Below are 7,404 nucleotides of genomic sequence, written 5' to 3'. Positions count from 1 at the left end.
GCATGGTTATTATTGTTATCGTTTATGTTTTTGCTATTATTCTTGTGTTATTATCATTGACGTTGTTAGTAATAAAGTCATAATGTAGTTTTTTCGTATTTGTGCAAGTCTCCAACATATTTCAAAGAGAACGAGAATAATAACTAATATATCACGATTAGGTAAAAGAAAAAAAATTCAAACAATATATCATCAAAAAATGTATTCTATGAATACAAAATTAGTTCTCTATTAAACTCATACACATAAAAAAAAATCGATTTTTTCTGGTGAAGTGTATTTAAGAATTTTATTTAATGGTTGTTTGTGTTATTTGGGAGAAGGTATTGAATGAGATTTTAGTTGACAACATTAAAAAACAAGGGTAAAATCGGTAAACAAAAAAAAGAATCAGGTACCTGATTTCTCAAATGCTACATGAGGTAGCATTTCATTTCAGGTACCTTTTTAGGTAAAAAAAGGCAGTTGCCAAACACTCTAAAAAAATAAGGTACCTGATTTTTTTGACAAAAAAAGCTACTCGAGGCAAATCAGGTACCTGAAGTGTACTGTCAAACGGAGTCTTAGTGTTATGGACCGAATTGTAAAGCAAGGTATTAGATACTTCCTCCATTCAACTCCACTCTACCTATTTCACTTTTGTACACTATTCACAATTGTGTATTCAATTTTGATTTTCTCTCGATACGTAAGTGAAAATATATTCATGTGAGATCTTGTTTGATTCGTCTTTACGAGTACATTAAAAATATCTAACTTTTATAATTTTTGCAAATACGTAGCTAACGATATTTAGCACGTAAAACATGCGTTGACAAACGTGAAAAAGCAAAGTGGTAGAGTGGAGTTGAACGGAGAAAATACATAGTTCCATTTGAGAGCACTTATTTATTCATGTGGGCAAACTTTTACTTCCTCCATTCAACTCCACTCTACAACTTTAGTTTTGTTCACTATTCACAAATGAATATTTAATTGCAATTTTCTCTCAATACATAAAGTGAAAATATAGTCACGTGGGATCTTATTTGATTCGTCTTTACGAATACATTAAAATATCTAACTTTTATAATTTTTGCAAATACGTAGCTAACGATATTTACCGTGTAAAATACGCGTTGTCAAATGTGAAAAAACAAAGTGGTAGAGTGGAGTTGAATGGAGGAAGTATAAACAAGTTATATGAGTATATTAACCATTCACGTGGAGTAAAGTAGGATGCCAAACGGGTCGCGTTGGGTGGATTACGGATTCAGTTATTTTGGGCTCAGGTAAAATAGGGGTTGGGTTTGCTTCACATTTCAAAAATACACAGTTTGTATGGGTCGGGTTTGTTTCACGTTTCTAAATACGGAGTTTGTGTGCGCCGGATTTTAAATCGGGTTGAAAAGAACGGGTTTCGGTGGGTTTTTTTCGTGCGGGTTTTAACCTGTTATTGGGATCACTCATCTTTTGAAAGGTGTACGTAGAGGTGGACATCGAGCCGGGTCGGTGCGGATCGGGTCGGGCTGGCGGGGAGGGAGCCCGAGCCCACAATACGGGTTGGAGGTGTGCGCGTTTGGGCAGGCCAAGTTGGGGGTGATGGCCCTGAACCGGCCCGATTGGGAAAATGGGGCAAAATAGGAGCGGGCCATGCGGACTAGGGGGGCTGGGTGGTGTGGGCTGTGTATGGGGAGCCCGGGTCCGGCCCGACTTGGGGAGGTGGTTGGGCGGGATAGCAAAGTAGGCCAGCAAACTGTGTGTTTGTTGGCCCGGTAGGGCGGGTCAGGCTCAGTGTGGGCCGGGCCAGCCTGCAAACAGCTCTAGGTGTACGTGGAGTACATGGGTCAACCCACATACTAACCCAATATTCAGATCTTTATTTTTAAAACTCAATATTTAGATTCTCATATTTTTCATTTTATTATTCTTAAGACTAAAAAAATAATTATACGATAACATATATGACCTATTTTTTACTAACAAAAATAATTTTCACGAGTCTCAAAATGAGTATATTGGATTTCCAAGAACCAAATTAAAACGTTTGAAAGAAACACGCCACTATATACACAGGTCTTAAAATAGACTTGTAGTGATCTTAAGATTATACTAAAATTTAGCATTCTTAAATTTATTTACCAAGTCAATATAACCTATTAAAATTTTATACGTATTTACTTTTAAATGTGGCATGTGAGACATTTGTTTATTATTACATATTGTATTTTAAATTAATATCATTATAAATAAATAAAATATTGTTTAAACTTAAATCATATATTTTATAGTTTTGATAATAACAATGTTTAATGACCACATTTGAACTCTTCTATAATAAAAAGAGGTATAATAACAAAATCTTAAATATTTGAACTTTTTTTTATTACAACTACATTTAAAACAGCATACCCGTGCAATTTGCACGGGTTTAAAACTAGTGTTGTGACAATATACAATCCACCCAACTAATCAATATCCTTAAAATCATTACTAAAACGTCTTGAAACACCTACCTTCAATCTAATTTCATGATTCATGATAACATTTGTTAGTGTTACAGAAATTTTTTGGAGTACAATTCATGTAAACCGGACTTCTACACCTCTAGTCCTCTACTAACCGAATCTAAACTTAAACACAAATTCTTGTTTGTGACGGCACCTATCCGTCACAAACAAGAGACGGATACCATTTTACCTCATAAAGTACCCACTTTTTCTCTCTCTGCATCACTATTCACGTGGTCCCCTTTCTCCACTAACCCATTTTGTTACCATTTTATCTCACAAAATATCCGTCACAAATGGTAACCCGTCACAAGGGAGACCAATTGAAACTTAAATATGATTGTAATTGTAGTACTCACTCAATCAACACAGAACCCTTGCGTTATTACCACAATAGACTTGATTGAACATGTACTTTAGGTAAAATGACAGCTTAAAAATGAATGAAATTAGAACTGCAATTTTTTTCCTCATACATCATATAGGTGTAACTGTGTAAGACAAAACATCTGGACTTCAGTTAAATTGCTACGAGAGTACACTTCATTACACATACAGGGTACGGAGTATATGATAATAATCATCCCACTGTTTTGGAGGGGTCTTGTCGGCAGTCTCGGCACCTCTTGCAGTAGTATGTGTAGTAGCAAGAACGACACTCAACTAACTCTATCATTCTAACGGATGTCGCCCTTAAGGGCATCACACCTGAAAGTTAAATACAAACATCTAAAAAAATGGGGTAAATTTTTTCAGGCACACGAATTTCAAATTAATGAACTGTCTCTCTCTATATATAAAAGGCAAGGATATAATCAACAGTTTGATTTAATCTCTCAACAACCATTTATTTGATTGTTTCACAAAATCTCATTTGTGACGGCACGTATCCGTCACTTTGGAGTGACGGATACCATTTTCCCTCACAAATGACCCAAATAGAGGAGAGAGGGAAGCACATGGGGGTGCCCCCACCTTGTCCTCCCTATCCGTTTTGTGAGTGACATTATCCGTCACTTGTTCCGACCCGTCTTCAGCAAGACTAATTGTGATTGTTTTTACTTGCAACTTCCCATTCGAGTCAGCACAACAAATTAAATAAATAAAATAATTATCAAAATTTAACTCGTAATAGACTCCACAAAAGCAAATAGGGGTAGCTTTTCGGGTCGAGACTAAGAACCTTGAAAGAGAGCTAAAAGGGAGATAAACCCATAACAACAAAGCCGGTTAAAATCACACACTATTATTAGCAAAGACGTCAATGCAAATACTTGGACCATGTAAATAAAACAAACCAAAATACAAATAATTGTCATTGCCATATATCAATTGTAGTAGTTAAGACGGGAGTCGAAGACTCACTGATGACACAATGGCCATTCTATTGACGCGAGTTTTCTAATATTCAACACTTTTCACTTTTAAGATAGCTGGTTCAATTTTTCACAAAGCTTTAATTAGGTTAAACCATCAGACATTTATATCAAAAACTCAATTATATACCAACATCATCACAGTGACACAACAAACGACCCGTGTCATTCATAATTAGCAGCAAAAGACACTATTACACATTCAACAGTGTTCAGAATTTCTTTCACTTCGCAGAATGGTATAATTCACCAAGAATATGAATAAGGGAGAGAATGATAGAATTACCTTAATAGGAATAGTATAGTAAGCTCCTTATACTTCCGTTCTACACTTCTATTACACAAAAGCATTGTGAAATTCTCAAATTCTTCAAGTAGGATTCAATAGTAAGAATGTGAGGATGTTTGAACACCATTTTTTTATGCACGGTTTAGGTTTGGAATTGACTCGGCTCTTATCAGCAAGTTCCTAGAAAACATAAACTAATTCTAAGAGGAAACAAACTGTAATGCCTAAAAACTTCAGAAGACGGAAATCTCAATGTTTATGAAAACACTAAAAGTATGAGATACGACTAACTTTAGCAAAGACAAAATTAAAAATAAATGTACATATTCTTTTATCAAAGTTTCATTAAGGCCCTCTTCTGCTTTTTCATTGAAAGATGAGACAAAATCTCCCCTAATGTTCAGGTGATTAGATGAGCATAGCATAACACTGTAGTAAGACATTACCTTTGCAAATTACAGTCAAGAAACTAAATCATACACAATACAGACACCCACCATCTATCTTAATTCTCATAAAATTCTAGCCATAGTAGATATTGTAAAAAGCCATTAGAACGAAAGTGACTCAAAATATGCACACTACTTTAAGCAAACTTATCGTGTATTCGTAAGTTTATTACCCAAGTGTAAAGACATAGCCCCCTAAGTGCCACCCTTTCTCAATGGATGAATATACCTATACGCTTCTCGCCAAAAGTTTTTCCTTTCCAGCTATTCCTGCACAAACCCACCAAAAATTCAAACCCAAATAACAACTCATGATGGTTCACACCAATCACTAATTCTTATATGAGACGGTTTCACTATAAGCTTACTTAACTTTTTATTCCATGTTTTTCCTTTTACTTTATGTTACTCAATCCGTCTCAATCATTAGCTTACATTTAATTAATATACCCCTCATGACGAATAAAAAAAATGAAACAAATGATTGGGACGGAGGGAGTAGCTTCTCAGGTGGCATACAGTCATAGACTATGACTCCCATTATCGTAACATGAGACGGTCTCTCGAAAGATTTACCACTCGAAACTAAAAGGTAAAACAAAATCAGCTACCTACAATCTCCTCAACTTGCTTAGCTGGGATTTTCTCAATTTGTTGTCCTTTGATATTGTAATCTGCTACCAAAAAAATTCCATAAATTTACATATCAATAGTATATAGCTAAAACCCAGTAAAGATCAAACCTTTTTAAGAATCGGTTAAGAAATAAATACAAACTTAGCAAACTAATGGAAAATGATACCTGGGGTTTAAGTATATCATTCTTCTTATTTTTCTTAGTAACAAGAGTATAACATAAGTCTCCCGAAGTTAAATTTTAGGAGATGATAAATGAAATGATCTGAAACTGTAGCAAGATAATATATGGCCCGGAACTTACCTAAGACGGTTCGTGCTTCCATATTCAATAAACCCCTGATTCGCCAGCTGCAATAGATTAAAAATGATTAGTAATACAATTAAATAAGAAAATTAAACCCATACATGAGCAATAATCCCTTAATCATTGATCTAAAGCCATACATGAACAATAATCCCTTAACTATACGAACGCACAAATCTGAAACCATTCTTTTATATGAACAATAATCCACCGCATCATCAAACCGTCCCGCACTTCTACTCAGAACTCATCGTATGGATTTGAGTTCATTCAAACTGCATTTTGTGGATTAAAAATCAATCAAAAACCTTCTTTTTAATTTCATAATCAGCTAATTTAAGGGTATATAGATTTCACCTATAATCACTATCATACAAAACCCTATAATAGAAACCCAATCCAAAACAATGCCAGGGGAAAATGTCAGCCCGAAATAAGAAAATTATCAATCCAAGCGGTTTAGGATTGGAATTGTCTCGACTCTTCTCAGCAAAGTCCAAGAAAATATAAACTTATTGTAAGAAGAAACAAAATGTAATGACTAAAAGTTTCAGGAATTGTATTATCGGTGTGATAATTCTTCATTGTTTATGAAAACTTCAAGACTATGAGATACAACTAATTTTAGCAAAGACAGAATTAAAAACAAATGTACATATGCTTTTGTTAAAGTTTCATCCAGGCCCTGTGATGCTTTTCCATTCGAAGAGGAGGAAAAAAAAAATTCCTCTAATGATTCAAGTGACTAAATCAGCATAGCAATTTAGTGATGCATTGCCTTTGCGAATTACAGTTACCCTTCAACTTGTTAATTAGTCTCACCGACTCATTCTCATTCTCATTCATTTGTTCAACTTGGATTGAAATTCATCTATTATTAAAGAAAGAAAAGTAAACAATGATTGAGACCGATAACGGAGAGTAAACAATTTCAGCAACAGACCCTATTACTTAAATAAATACTCCTATGAGACAATGGAAGTAAGTAAAATATGATTAAAATATGAGTTTGTAACAAAGTAAAATTCACAAATGGTAACAAAGAAATTTAAAAAAAGCATAAAAAACCTAGAGCGGAAGATGAGATGAGAAGTGTAACTTTACCAATTATTAGACAATAAAATTAACGAAAGGGATCTATCTATTCAACTATGAAAAGATCGATCAATCTACCCAGTTGTCTTCGACGAATGGGCGGTCGATCCTTTGAAACAAATCGGTACAGCGATCAAGCAAAATTGACAATTTGTTCAGCGGTCAAGCAACCAACAACGATGACGATAACTACTGTGCAAGCAGAAACAAATTTGGGAGAGTTTAGAGAAGGGATAAAACCATGGAGAAAATTTAAGATGCTCCATCATTCTCTTGTGGATTTTACTCCGTAGTAAATACAAAATTGTGGGAGGTTAATGGGTTATGAATTATGATTATGATGGTGTTAGATAGTGGGTAGTTATTAATTTTTATTTTATTATTAATTACACCTATCAATCGAATGGAGTTTATTCTGTTTTTACACCGTATATGTATGTATACCATATACACGTATGCTATACGGTGGAGTCATAAGGACTTGACACGTCAGCTTCTGTTGATTTACTGGCTTTTGCTTTCATATATTTAATTAATAATTAACTAGTTTTAAACTCGTGTAAATTGCACGAGTTTGTTATTAAAGACATTGTAATTATAAAAAGGTTAAAATAAATATGATTTAAGTTTAGTTGCAAATTAAATTTAAGTTTTTAGACTTTATTTGTAACTTTTAAAAAACATGATTAATATTATTACATTAAATGACAAACATCATTAAAAAATAGAATTATATATAGCTTTTATAATATTTAGTAAGAAA

The 7,404-nt window shown here is 33.9% G+C and overlaps 1 long non-coding RNA gene across 3 annotated transcripts; it reads right to left on the bottom strand.

The window, feature by feature from the left end:
* Positions 1-2,904: 2,904 nt before the first annotated feature.
* Positions 2,905-6,808, bottom strand: LOC141626875 (uncharacterized). Of its 3 annotated transcripts, none has more exons than XR_012536451.1 (6): positions 6,720-6,808; positions 5,544-5,590; positions 5,215-5,277; positions 4,777-4,873; positions 4,152-4,334; positions 2,905-3,197 (listed from the first exon to the last, which is right to left on the bottom strand). It is a non-coding gene; the product is annotated as an uncharacterized LOC141626875 (long non-coding RNA). The 3 variants fall into 3 exon arrangements; XR_012536449.1 differs by having other exon boundaries at positions 6,651-6,741; XR_012536450.1 differs by lacking the exon at positions 6,720-6,808 and adding an exon at positions 5,687-5,821.
* Positions 6,809-7,404: the final 596 nt, after the last annotated feature.

The sequence above is a fragment of the Silene latifolia genome, chromosome Y (genome assembly GCF_048544455.1).
Source record: "Silene latifolia isolate original U9 population chromosome Y, ASM4854445v1, whole genome shotgun sequence".
Lineage (NCBI taxonomy): Eukaryota > Viridiplantae > Streptophyta > Magnoliopsida > Caryophyllales > Caryophyllaceae > Silene > Silene latifolia.
This window is presented reverse-complemented; position numbering and strand designations above follow the sequence as displayed.